The following is a 10,889-nucleotide window of genomic DNA, read 5'->3' as shown; positions in this document are numbered from 1 at the left end:
ACCACCGCCACCAAGCATAAGGGACTTCCAAAATGCAACCTGTCATCCTCCTCGCACCACCACCACCACCGCTTCTTCTTCCTCCTCCTCCTCCTCCTCCTCCTCCTCCTCCTCCTCCTCCTCCTCCTCCTCCTCCTCCTCCTCCTCCGCTTCTTCCTCTCTCTCTCTCTCTCTCTCTCTCTCTCTCTCTCTCTCCCTCTCTCCCTCTCTCCCTCTCTCCCTCTCTCCCTCTCTCCCTCTCTCCCTCTCTCCCTCTCTCCCTCTCTCCCTCTCTCCCTCTCTCCCTCTCTCCCTCCCCAACCTCTCTCCCTCCCCAACCTCTCTCCCTCCCCAACCTCTCTCCCTCCCCAACCTCTCTCTCTCCCCAACCCCTCTCTCTCCAACCCCTCTCTCTCCAACCCCTCTCTCTCCAACCCCTCTCCCTCTCTCCAACCCCTCTCCCTCTCCCTCTCTCCAACCCCTCTCTCTCTCTCTCTCTCCAACCCCTCTCCCTCTCTCTCTCCAACCCCTCTCCCTCTCTCCAACCCCTCTCTCTCTCCAACCCCTCCCCTCTCTCTCTCCAACCCCTCCTCCCCCTCTCTCTCCAACCCCTCTCCCCTCTCTCTCCCACCCCTCTCCCTCTCTCTCTCTAACCCCTCTCCCTCTCTCTCCAATCCCTCTCCCCCTCTCTCTCTCCAATCCCTCTCTCTCCAATCCCTCTCTCTCTCTCTCTTTGACCCCTCCCCCATCCCGCCACCTCTGTTCAGGGGACTGTTAAGGACTGACGGATAAGTTTTGAATTTGAAACTACTTCCCCATAGTGCAGCAAGTAAGAATCAGATTTAAAGTGACCCAAGCGGAGGGAGCAAAGCTCGCTGCATGTGTGAGCATGCACGCCTCCCATCCAGGCAGGGAATTGCCAGGAAGATGGTGTTGGTTTTAAATGCTCCCACCCGGTATGATATTGAACCCGGCAGTTAAAAATAAAATGTTGCTGTTTGGGCATGCTTTATCGCCACTCCCTTCACCTCCCCTTACACTGCTTTCCCTTCCCCTCCCCACACGCTGCCTTCCCTTCCCCTTGCACTGCCTTCTCTTTCCCTCCCTTCCCCCACCCCTCCTCGATCTCTGTCCCCCTCACCCCCCCCCGAGTATACCTGTCTGGATGGTGGTTATGTCGAGATGGACCTTCCCTTCCCCCACCCCACCTTACTCCCCCCTCCTCACTCTCCCACCCCTCACTCCCACCTCCTTCTTCACTCTCCCACTCCTCCTCACTCCCCCACCCTCCTTCTTACTCTCCCCCTTAGTATTGTCATCAGCGAAGCGACAGGTTGTATTTGCTAGTTATAGTCCATGAGCTGAGCCCAGTATTTTCATGAATTGGTACCAAATTGCGGGATAAAACGAGACACTGCTTTTTGGATAGGTCATGACCGAAAGTTTGAGAATTTATTTGCTTGCCAGCTCAAACGCGTAGCTTTCTTGGAGAAATCCGCTAGGGGGCGCTTCAAGGGGGGTAAAATACCGGGTTTTTTTTTTTTTTGGTTTTTTTTTGCATATTTGTTAACTAGATGCCATGTAAAATTGTTCTAACTTCAGGGTCAAGCTGAAACTGTACTGAAAAGGTAAAGAAAGGGAAATTTATTTGAATTTTTTAGCTGAAATGAGTAGAAATTTCAAATTTTAAACGCAATTTTCTCCAGTTTTTGTTTTTTTGAAGCCAGTAACTTCATAGACCAATTCCTAAAATATTGCTGTGCAGAATATACCGAGAGGTTTTGTTTGGTCTAATACTACACCTGTTAGTTAAAATTTGAGGCATGTGATAGAATCAAAAATTAACTGGCCAGGGGGAGGGGGGGGGTAGGATGTTTTAGAAGAAGTTTACACAGACTTTTACACCGTAGAAGTTAGACGTGATATCGACATGAAATTTGTACTTGTAATTGACTGTGCATCACAAGCATCCTTGCCATCACTGTATAAATCACTGAAGTCCTTAATCTTCATCATCACTTTCATCGTTATCGGAAGACTCATCATCAGAAACGTCCAGAACTAAGTCACTGTCCTGCGTGTTGCTGCAATCCTTTAATCGGCATTCGTCCGTACATGGAAGGTTATTGCCTAAGCAAACGCAATCACCAGGTTCGCACGCTTTGCGGCACTCACAGAACCTGAAGTCCAAAACTACCTGTCCAAAACTACCTGGGGCGCTGGCAGTCCTGTCATCCAACATATTTCAAGTCGACCATCGTCAGTTGTGCGCCAGCCATGGTTTTCTGGAGCAGGCACATAAGGCTTTGGATCAAGGGATCGTCTCCATACAGCGGCCTGGTAATTTGCTCTAAGCATGTGTTGGTTAAGGGTGTCTGCACACGGTGGTAGTTGCCTGGATTCTACAACACGCTTTTTAGCGCGCCATAGATTGAAGCGTAGAGCGTTCACTTCTGTATCATGGGTTCGGGACGCATACAGCTGGCATGTAAATGTCTGCAGAGTATCAACAACATCCCTATTTAATGTCCATTCACTCCCCAGCTTAGACAATGCATCCAAGAACTCCTTATTTCCTCGCATCAACTCCAGTCCCTTGATCTTGCCCATACCTGAGAATGCACTGACCGAATCGCACCCTGTGAATGCGTGTAGACCCAGCAACGAATTGCCATGTAGTCCTATTCTCGCTTCAATCGTGTCAATGCTAAAGAGTCGAATCCTTCCCTTAGACGAAAGTCGCATACATAAGCGGGTGCTGATATGAGCATTGAATGCCAAGAGAAGCACAAGAATATCAGTGTCTTCGGCAACAACGACGACTGATTTGAAACCCGATCGAGCAGCGTGTGACGCATGTAGCAAAACCCTAGTGTCCGCTTCCTCATGCGACGAATCAAGTTCACGCACTTCCATCACAGTATCCTGCGTAATTCGGAGGCATTTCAAATCGGCTGTTACTTAGAGGTCTTTCTCACCGATCAACGATTGTCTCTGCTGCCAGTCATTGGCAACGAATCGTGTAAGTTGACGCTTGCTTGCTGGGCTAGAGAGTATTCCTCTCCAGTTTCTGACCGTGTGAGTGGGCACTATCTGTGAAAATAAGATGCCCCGGTTAGCACCACGATTGACCGTTTCCGCATCCTTGATTGATGAGTCTAAGTATATGTCAAACACCACATCTACTCTTTTACTGTCTGGGTGACTTGCGAGAGCCATCTTTAGCAGCCTCTCGGATATTTCCACAAATGTTAATTTATTTCCATCAAGTTTCTGAACAAGTCCCATACCGTCGATGATTGCTGCGGAAGGTCGAGGTGTAGTTTCCTCTGGAAGCACATTACTTTCAAGATGGTTAGCAAGTGCTGCCTTGGTGGTCTTTTTCAGAGATCCATCGTGGTTGGCCAGTGCCCAGGGTATTGTTCCCAAAGGGTGCCTCAACACTTCCTGCATGTCCAGTTAACTACTGCAACCAATGAGGAGCATCCTTCCGAACAAGCGGTTGTCGGCCTTCAGCATGATTTCTCGATTGCCAGCAGCTGTTTTCTTCGTCACTTGCATTGAGGCAAACGTTTTGAGCTTCAGCTTTGTTAAAGGGTCGTAGAACTTTTCTCCTTTACTAAGTCTTTCATCCACAAATTGCTTTGCAGCATTTCGACCGACCTGCTCTGCTCTTATCAAATCCTTTTTAACACCATCTGGAACTATGATTCCAGTCGAAAGGCTGGAGATTTGCGTATCTTCTCTGGCAAACGGGTGAACCCAGCTTGTTTGCAGCAATTGTGAAACTGCCTGGACATCTCTCTCATCCTTTTGCATTCTACGATTTCCAAGGTCTGGGAGGCTCACTTTTCTTTCTCCTTCATCCCCGTCTGTCAACTGTCGGATTTGCCTTAACACCACGCTACGGAACTCTGCGCTAAGGTAATATCTTGCCACTGCAGAAGTATTCAAACTGAATCCCTTGGTTCCCCCTGCCGTCTGAGTGTCCTTATTTATGGTCTCCTCAAGCGTCTGATCCACTGGTACATGACCAAAAGGGTTATTGTCACTCAGCTGCACAGAGAATCTTCCATCCATCATCTGTTTGTATATCTCTGGATGGTCATACACCAGCCTCGACATCTGTGCGAGATACACTGACAAATACCTCGTATAATTCACTTTATCATAAGCGAAACACCAGGGTAGCAGTGACCTTACTGAATGAAGGTGGAGGGACCAGTTGCCCTCGCATGAAGCGCGAATCATGGCTCGCAGGATTTCAACAATGTCGACTTATGTCATCCAGAACGCAGCCATTGGTCCTCTCGTTCCGCATTTCGTCACAATACTGAGAAAACAGGTTCAGAATGCGAACTGTTGGTTGATGTGACAGCAATTTTTGCATTGTTTCACTATCTGGATTACTGGAAATGGCGCCCAACTCTTGGAGTGTGACGTCAAGAACATCTCTGAGGCTTTGTCGGGATTCTATCTCTGAGAAGAAACCCTGCCATAACAACCTGAGTAGACCCTCATGCACAATCTTATGAAGACGGACTCCTCTGTTGTAGTGTCTACCATCAAGAACTTTCGATATTGAACCTTCCGCGATAATGTTGTTTTCTACAGCTAGATCACGAAGCCCTGCATCTCCAAGGTGCTTGCTGAGTATTGAAAGCAGGTTACACATCGTATGGAATGTTCTCATCCGAAGAATGATCGGACTGAATCGAGCCTGGTCATTCCACACAATCTCGGCCGCTTTGGCGTAGAGTGCCTGATCAAGAACACAAACTATCTCGGAGAGTTGTAATGAATTCATGTAACTCGTGGCTTTAACCAGTACTTGATGCACCGTAGACATATTAGTAGCAGGTGCATTAATTGTTGGGAGGTACCCGATCGTATCCTTTGTGATTGAAGGGATGTCCTGGCGAGTCACAATATTGAAGCCGGTCCTGGCACTTATCGTTTGGCTTGTAGGTTGTTGTTGTCGCAAAAGCGACCAAACTAGGGTTTTTTCCCGAGCCAATACTGAAGCACTATCTTCAAGAACTGTCGGCTCTCCTAGGGACACTGCTGGTGGACTCTTTCTCTGGCTCGTGTCCTAAGGTGGCATGACAACCTTCTGTGGTGGCAAAGTTCTCTTCCTCTCTCTGGGAAGGTTTTCTCCTCTTGGAGGAGGTAGAGGTCCAATCACTCTAGGCTGCACAATGATACCATTTACGCGATGAGATGTTCCAGCTCCGCTTAAGGTCTCTTCCAACCGATCGATATAATCAAAAGCAAGGACTGTTGGGACATGGGGGAAAATACCGGACGGCAAGGCTGTGCCACTGTGTTCCTCCATCCATAGCTTCTCCAAACACAAGGCAGTCTCCAATTCTTCAAGTTTTGTATATGATATACCATGTCCCAGACGATTTAGCAATCGAATTGTTTCTGTATTTCCTGTAATGGACTTTACAGCCCATGGCAAGAGAATGTGTTTTGGTTGCTTGTTTCGGCCAGTGCTCACATGATAAACTCTATCCTGAGCAAGGGAGTGTGTAATCCTATAGCTACGGGAACTACATTTTTGGGTGTCTGAATGCCCAGTTAGCAAGACGGTGAGGAATAGTTCAAGTGACTGGGGTATCAGAATTGAGTCCTGTGTCAGTTCTTGTGGATACATGGGCCATTGCTGCGGGGTCCGTGCATCTTTGATATGATTCCGGAGACGCGCAGTAATTCTTGAAATGTCCCCCTTGGAATCAGAAGGATCAGCTAAAAGTAACAGCGACTGTTCTTTCATGGCAAAATTTTCCTTGGAAAGTGTTTCCTTGGTAAGGGCATTGGACGTCACCAGTACCCTGTTATTGTGGTTCACTATGAACTGAAGAGTAGACCCGAACTTTGTCTCAAGGACACGGCGTATGTGCTTTTTTTGTCGATGGCTTCATTATGGCTATACCGAGGGTATGCATGTATTCTTCAAGTTTTAAGGTGAGTTGAGATAAGGGCACAATGGAGGGATTATCAATAAGCGATGTTCGGATATAATCAAACAATTGTTCATAACCATCCGACTCTGCAGCCTTGTATCCTGCCTCGTCGGCATCGTCCGTCTCCTGAGTTGGTTTTTCAGGTCTCATCCTTGTGTAGTCTTTATAACAGGAATGGTGGTAGTGAGCCTCCGCAGCGACTATTTCCCTGGATGTCAAGGCCAAAATTCTATTGTCGATTTCGCAACTTTTTCCTGTTCTGCCGGGCATTGCAATATTTCGCACCGCAACGTTTCATCCACCCGCAATTCGCGGCATTTAACGAGTTTTTCACGTGACCGCCCCTTTGCATATTCTGACTCCCGGTCGCAAAATATACATTTGATGGAGTAAACCCGTTCAGAAACATCCGTAGATTGTCTTCGAGCTCGAGTTGGTTCTGTTATCGTGGACTGCGGCAAAACACTTCCACATTGACCTGCACGTTGAGTCTCAAGGTCTTTTTTGTGAGTAAAACGATTTCGGCAAGGTGTTTCGTATCTGATAGATTCTGGTACTTGTTCTATAGAATCGGAAAACTGCAAAACAGGTTCATAATTACGTATTTTTGCAGCATTAAGCAATGTTAACTATGAAGATAAGTCTTTTGGTCCAGTTAATTTTTCTACTGCAACTTCCTTTTTACAAAGAATGCAAACACCACAATCAGGCTTGTGCCTCTTTGCAGGTTCGGAGCTTGTCGGGTCCATTTTTATGCTGTTCATACTCTGCGTTCACCTGAAAAATAATGCAAAATTTAGTCTTGAGAAAAAAGTAAAATGGATACATAATTCGAAAAAATTCCATACTCATCTTCGAACCCAAATTCATTGGAGACGAAACACAAAAGAAGATTATCCATACCTCAATGATGTAGTTCTGGTGGCCATCTTGGACGCCATTTTGGATTTCCAACTGATTTTGATGATCAGCAACGACACCTATACAATGTCTCACGACTCTCACAGACGACCAGTATTCATAGCATGGGTCAACATCCGTCAGGTTTTGATTATGCTGGAAAAAATAGAATTTTTTTAGAAAATCGCATTTGAAATTTCCATTCATTTAAGCTAAAAAAATTGAAACAATGTCAAAATTTTACCTTGTAGATAACATATATAGCCTCCAACTTGATTTAGGATGATTGTACATTGCATCTAGTTGCAAAATCTGCAAAAAAAAGAAAATCAGTATTTTGTCCCCTCAAAGCGCCCCCTTATGGATTTCCCCAAGAAAGCTACGCTTTTGAAATGGCAAGCAAGCGGATTCTTAAACTGGCGGACATAACCTACTCAAAAAATGGTGTCTCGTTTTATCCCGCAATTTGGTACCAAATTTTGGTCTGGCTCATGGACTATTATAAATATGTCGCTAATTCGGATATCAAGAAACGTGAAATTCACCCCAGTGTGTGTAAAAAAAAAAAGAAGACTACATCCCATTTTACCTTTGTTTCATGTCTTACCTTTGTTTTCACTCAAAATGTTCTGTAGAAATGTTTGTTTGGCCCACAAACCATAGTTTCAGCAGGAAACGAGGCCTTGATGATCTGGGCCTTTGAGTTCATTGGCTCAGCTGGGTAGAGGGGTCATGTGGGACTCGCCCCACCCCCCAGACCGAGATGGCGAGCAAGCGTGAATGGGAAAAGTAAGTCATGGCTTGAGGTGGGGACCAGACATGATAAAAGGACGCACAGCAGGGCGGACGCAGGAGATGCCCAGGACCAAGAGGGTGCGCCAATCTGCACAGCTGCCGGACAACGCCCATCCTCCACCCAATCTGCCATGCATTGTTGTCCAGAAGGAGCCGTGTCTCTCTCCCCCTCCTTCCCGCCCACAGAGCTGGACATTTCTCCTGCCACACAACTTGCGGGTTTGGGCCTAACAAACACTGCTGTCTTTTTGGCGACCCGAGTCTTTCATCATTTATGTCTGAGGCCTGAAAGTTTAGGTTATTTAAGGATCCATTTATTCGCATGGACTGTTTGAGTGTGCATACTTGGTGGGGGTTAAGCATTATGTGGTTTATGAATTTTTGCTGTGCTCACTTGCTTTGTGTATATAATATATATATATATATATATATATATATATATATATATATGTATATTATATATGTATATATATATTTATATATATATTTATATGCATATATATATGTATATATATATATATGTATATATATATATATGTATATATATATATATATATATATATATATATGTATATGTATATATATATATATATATATATATATATATATATATATATATATATATATATATATATATATATGTGCTCTTGTTTACACCACACCATAAATGCACGTGTTCAATCCGATCTGGTCTTTCGCTCATCCTGCTTGCTCGTGACGGTTTCATCTGGTGGCAAGGGGAGAAATCTGTATGAGATAGAGATTGGCGGCAGTCTTCAACCGTTACGGTTTCACACACGGACATTTGGTTGCTTGACCAAAATATGTGATCTGTCCCATGTTTGCCGCGGCACGTCACTCGCCCTGCACAGAGATTTAAATCGGCACGGTAACAAGACCAGAACAGAGATCTCTGTGCTGGTGGCTGATGTGGTCGCTAAGCGACTCACTGGATTTGAACCAGGCAAATGGATCGACCAGTGACTGTTACAAGAGATAAGGGGTAAAGGGCACGGCAAGACGAGTGTGACGGAGAGAGAGAGAAGAGAAGAGAAGAGAAGAGAAGAGAAGAGAAGAGAAGAGAAGAGAAGAGAGATGAGAGATGAGAGATGAGAGATGAGAGATGAGAGATGAGAGTCATGGGGGGGGGGGGTAGTTGAGAGAGTACTCAGGGGTGTGAATGTGAGAGAGAGCTCAGCAAGGATTTGGGAGAGGAGTCATTTTCCCACCTTTTGAGGGTTATGCCTTTTCATCATGCCTGGTGTTGGCCTAATGGTTCAGGTGGACGGCTTGGGATCCAAAGGTCCCGAGTTCAAATCCTGCTCGGTTGTTTAATACCAGGTGGGATTTACTCAGCGTGTCATCCTTCCAAGGTCAGAAAAATGAGTACCAACTTGCTGGGATGATTGAGTCATTCGAATATCCTGTGTCGGAGTGGCGATCCATCCAGGATTGCGCGCAATAGCCCAGAAGACTGCTTTGGCAGCACCGACGCTCTGCCCAGAGTATGGTCCCGATGGATGATCCCTTTTCATCTTTCACATTTGCCCATCAGAAATTGCAAGTTCCAACACAAATTCGACAATTCTCATGTAAACATCTTGTTGCAATGTGGTTTAAAATGTGCTCCGACATGCAGCAGCTCTTGCAAAAACTGCCCCAGACGCTAGTTTTGGGAATCGAACTCAGGATCTGACGTCTCAGTTGTGAACATCCTGACGCCAGATGTTATCAATCTGAATGGCTCCAGACGGTTTTTTCTTAACATGTTCAAAATACTTATTTTATTTATTTCCACCATTGTGAATTGCATTCCCAGGCCGGAGTGACTTCATGTGAGGCACACCCACGTGGCAACACTCATGTGACAAATAGCCAGCGGGGGTGTTCCATCACCAGTCAACTTGCTATCGCTTGCAACCCAGCCGTTCTTCATCAACCGTTTCATTGGCGTGCTTGCTTGAGTGCTTAAGCCACTGGCGAGCGCTCCAACAGCTGGTTGGGAATGGAACACACCCAGATGTGATGCTACTCGCAGTGACACACACACACACACACCCATGTGCTCATTAGTCAATCCGAGACATACCACGTCATATTCTAATCCTCATTGCAAGACTACACCCAAATGCTTCGTCATCGTGAGTTTGCAAAAGCTTCTCGAAATGATTTTCCATTTGCGAACCCTCAGGACTCGGATACAGAGCCAGGAATGACCCCCAAAAACAGCCCCCAAGGAATAGGTGCACACACTCACCTCCAACCTCACTTACGTCACACCTGTCGTGGGGAGGACTGTTCTTGTTTTATGGGTTGTAATGTTTCCCAGATTGCCCAAACGTTTTCTTACTCAATACAAATCATATATTTACAGATATTGCATTTATTGATGATACACAATGAAATTTGTTTTCATTTACGTCTTTGAAGTGGACTTTACAATTATTTTTTTGTTTTTGGGTGGTCGCTAGACGACCGTTATTCTCAGGTTATCCGTCTGTCTGTCTGTATGTATGTATGTATGTATGTATGTATGTGACAGCTCTGGAGGCCAGAGGAGTCAACCGATTTTGATGAAACTTAACTGATAGGTTCATACCACGATCTAGTTGTATGCTTTTGAGCACCGTTGCTATGGACGCCACCGTTCCTTAGCAACGGGACTTTGAATTTTTTTTTTTTTTAATCCGAAAAATATTTTAATATTTTTTTCGAAAATCAAAAATCGCCTTCCGCCCTTTTATGCGCACTATAATCAACCTCTTTGTCAAAAAATTTCAGCCCGATCCGTCAAAAATTGTATGACTAGTATGCAATTATATAGCGACCGCCCATCGTTGCCTACCGGCTTGTTTTACTCTTAATTCGTTTGGCACACACCTGACATTTGTTCGATGTATCAGGATTTTTGAGCATTATTTAAAAAATAATGGAGGACACAAAAGAAATGCCAATGAGTATGTGGTAGCATCATTTTGACTTTCTTGTGGTGATAGGTAAATATGTTGCATCTCCGCTTTCCGGTGCAGGTGGCAACACTGGACGCGACGAGCCGGCGATGAGGAGTTCACGAGGCGATGAATAAAGGATTGACAAGGACTTCGAAGGCTCGGACATCTTTTCTTTATACCCAAAAAGTACAGGGGTGCGTTCCATTACCAATCAGCTTGTGGAACCCTCGCCAAGTGGCTTAAGCACTCAAGCAATTCGCACTCCAACTGAATGGTTGATAAGGAGCGGCTGGCT

Source organism: Eptatretus burgeri, chromosome 4 (genome assembly GCF_056783735.1).
Source record: "Eptatretus burgeri isolate ZD-2024b chromosome 4, Ebu_testis_v1, whole genome shotgun sequence".
Lineage (NCBI taxonomy): Eukaryota > Metazoa > Chordata > Myxini > Myxiniformes > Myxinidae > Eptatretus > Eptatretus burgeri.
The sequence above is the reverse complement of the archived record's forward strand: the minus strand, read 5'-3'. Positions refer to the sequence as shown.